The sequence below is a fragment of the Protobothrops mucrosquamatus genome, unplaced genomic scaffold (genome assembly GCF_001527695.2).
Source record: "Protobothrops mucrosquamatus isolate PMUCROS unplaced genomic scaffold, P.Mucros_1.0 scaffold1146, whole genome shotgun sequence".
In the NCBI taxonomy this organism is placed as follows: Eukaryota; Metazoa; Chordata; class Lepidosauria; order Squamata; family Viperidae; genus Protobothrops; species Protobothrops mucrosquamatus.
The window spans coordinates 596,281-599,706 of NW_015387362.1; positions in this window are offsets into that span (position 1 = coordinate 596,281).

The window sequence follows — 3,426 nt, forward strand, 5'->3', positions numbered from 1 at the left end:
TGTGGGCTGCACTGCATTCCAGTTGAGGAAGTAATAAAGGCAAGATCAGAAGAAATAACTAGCCCTCCTTGCAGTGTAGGTCTGCAGAGCCAATACAGTGTAGTGATTAAGGTGCTGGGCTTGGGGTCAGGGAGATGCATCTTCAGGTCCCTACCTGAGTATGGAGCTTTCTTTGGCCCATTTGTTCTCAGCTGTGCCCATCTCACAAGGTTGTTATATTGGACAAAAAAATAATAATCTGCACATCCTGTCTCTTTGCCTGGGGGTTGAAAAGTTCCTACATATTACCCTCTTGGCCAACACACCAAGCTGGAGAAGATTAATGTGGCTAGTGATGAACTACTAGATGGACAGGTCTGCTAGAACCTCATGTGCTCATGGAGAAGTTAAGAAAGAAGAATCTGGACTCTGATAGGACTATTCCTTCTTCAAAGCACTACTTGCCAAATCATCTGGCCTATAATGGCTGGAATTATGGCCCCTGCTCCAGGCTAAGAATCTCACGGTTGGAAAGTCTGTATTCAATCTTCTTCAGATTGTGGATGATTCTCAATTATTTTAGCCTAAAGGAAGATTGGGAAGATTTTACATATAGTTTTTGGAGTCAGAAATCATGACCAAGGATATCTTTGGTTTGTAATGAAGTAAAATAATAATAAATAATAATAATAATAATAATAGTAAATATCGTGACCTGGCCATCGAAACTGCGCGATTATGGATGAAACGTGTAACAATGATACCCATTGTCATTGGGGCACTGGGAACTATGTCCAAAAACTTTGCAAAATATTTCAAGAAACTGCAGCTTCCTGCAATAACTCCAGCAATGCTACAAAAAACTGTGCTACTCAGAACATCTTACATTTTAAGGAGGTACCTGGTTGATACCTAGGATGTTGTCAGCAACCCGTGTCAACATCAGCACCAGTCAATTTGAATATTCAGTTGACTGAGGTTCACGTCTAATGAATAATAATAATAATAATAATAATAATAATAATAATAATAATAATAATAATAATAATACAACTGGAGCACCACTTGAACACCATTGGCATTGACAAATTTGCCACCAGTCAATTGCAAAAGGCAGCCTTACTGGGAACAGCTTCCATCCTGTGACGATATCTGTAACAACACCAAACATCCAGGTCTGCCTATCCCGGGTCCTTGGTGAGGGCTCCATAGGTACAGACAAAAATGCCAAAGCCAATCTGAACATCTGGCTGACTGTGCGATGATCCATAATAATAATAATTATTATTCTGTTGCTTTGCATGCACACTGAGTGCTTTTGTACCGGAGACAAATTCCTGGTGTGTCTAATCAAGTATTCAATTCAATTCACCTCAATTCAATTCAGTTCAAACTGTCTTCACTAGCCAATGGCCTCTCAGGTGTGTTTGGCCATAGTTATCACCTTCCTCAATTGTCACAGACCTTGAACTGGAGAATGTTGGAAAGCGAGACCAACACTTCAGGAGGAAACAGATTAAAGAAAGTCGTTAGAAAGACTTAAATAGTGTTTCCAGACTACCTGGGAAGATGGCTGCCAACCATGGCTATTTTGGCTACAAACGGGGAAGGCGTCAAGTTAGAAAGGAGGCGTCTTAGAAAGCCATCATCCGTTCTCAAGCCATCAGAGGCACAGGAAATAAGATCCAAGGACGTTAATATCCCTAACGTGAGCATTCACTGTCCTTCTTCAAGCAGGCACAATTTGTGTGTGTGTGGGGAAGGCTAATTTATCCAACTTCCAGATTCTCTCATTCGTAATTTCCAGGTCCAGACCTTTATACCAACAAGGATGATTTGGTGTTATATCTGGACTAGCCTCTAAATATGTTGCAGGCAGAATTATTTTTCCCCTTGTGGTCATAACCAGCAGAAATAAGCAGCGTATAAGTGTTAGGCATGTATGTTTCTTCTTCTGAAGCAGCAACAACTTTTTTTAAAAAAAAACAACAGCAACTCCAAAGCCATTTTCTTAAGAGGCTTTCTTTGTTTTGGTAATGCTTGGAAACATTTTGCAAAGAAGTTAGAAAACAGGTAGATGGTAGAGTCCAGACAGAATATTCTCCAGGGATCGCCTTACTGGTTGAAGTGGGGCAGTGCCAGCACCCAACAACCCAATATGACAAGGCCAGAAGCGCTCAAGCCTTGCTTTTATTTATTACTTGCCTCCTCCCATCCTTCCAGACAACCTGTATCTGTCTAGGCAGGTAAGGAAGATCTACCAAGTGCACAAACAGTTCTAACATCTTTTTTCAGTTCACACAACCGATTGAGGCCACGGATGAGTTTAAGAGACAGTAAAAGCTCTTTGATGCAGCTCCATATCTATCTATCTATCTATCTATCTATCTATCTATCTATCTATCTATCTATCTATCTATCTATCTATCTATCTATCTATCTATCTCAAACCCTTCCATCTGCTTCCTCAGTTTTCATTTATTTATTAGCTGATTTATTTACATGCGCATGAATATTTATATCCCACCCTGCTCCAGCAATTCAAAGCAGCCAGCCACGCATAACCATCATTGGGAAACACAGGAGTTTCACGCACGTCGATCGTCCCGATTTGGGACACTCGTCGCCAAATGAGGGTTGTTTTCCCCCCCCCCTCCTCCGGAGTTTGACCCTAGTTAGAGACCGGGGTTGGTTTCACACGTTCGACATCCGCTCGCTCGCTCGCTAAGCGCTCGCAGGACAAGAGCGAGGCCGCCGGGATTCCAAAGGCGGGCGGCTCGCTCGACCTGCCGCTAAGGGAGCCGGACCGGCCTGGGAGGAAACCGACGCGTGTTCGGCTCCCCACCCAGGCCGAGCCTGCTCGACGCACGTGGGCTGCTGTTGCGAGTTCCTCGCCTCCGACAGCCTCATTCCGGAAGTGGCCGCAACGATCTTCAGACGCTCCGGGGATCCCCCCGAGCGAGGGCTAAGCCCACCCGGCGGGTGGAAGCCTCCCCTTCCCTTCCCCCGCGTGTTGGCGCCGAGCCCTGGCGCTCCGCGCGTGCACGTGCACGTTGGAAGCCCTTTCGCCCCCCAGACACGTGTATAACCGATGAAGCGGCCAGGCCAGGCCTGAAGACAGGAAGAACCGGGGGAGGGGAGGTTTGGGGGGAACGGGGGGAGGCGGAGAGCTGATTCGCAACAACTCTTACCACCCAGTGTGAGGAGATCCCTCCGGGCAAGGGAGAGAGAGAGAGAGAGAGATGGTCATCGGAATGGTCACTTTGATCACCATTACCACCACTGCCCTGCCCGCGCGTTGCAAAGCTGGTGTCCAGAACACGGGTTTCAGCCCCTCCCTTCCTTTTCCTTTGCAGCAGCCAAGAGGCCGCTTGGCTGGCTGAGAATGCACGTGTGAACGCAGAAACCCGGGAGAGAGAGAGAGGAGGGGGAGGGAGAGGGGGGGGA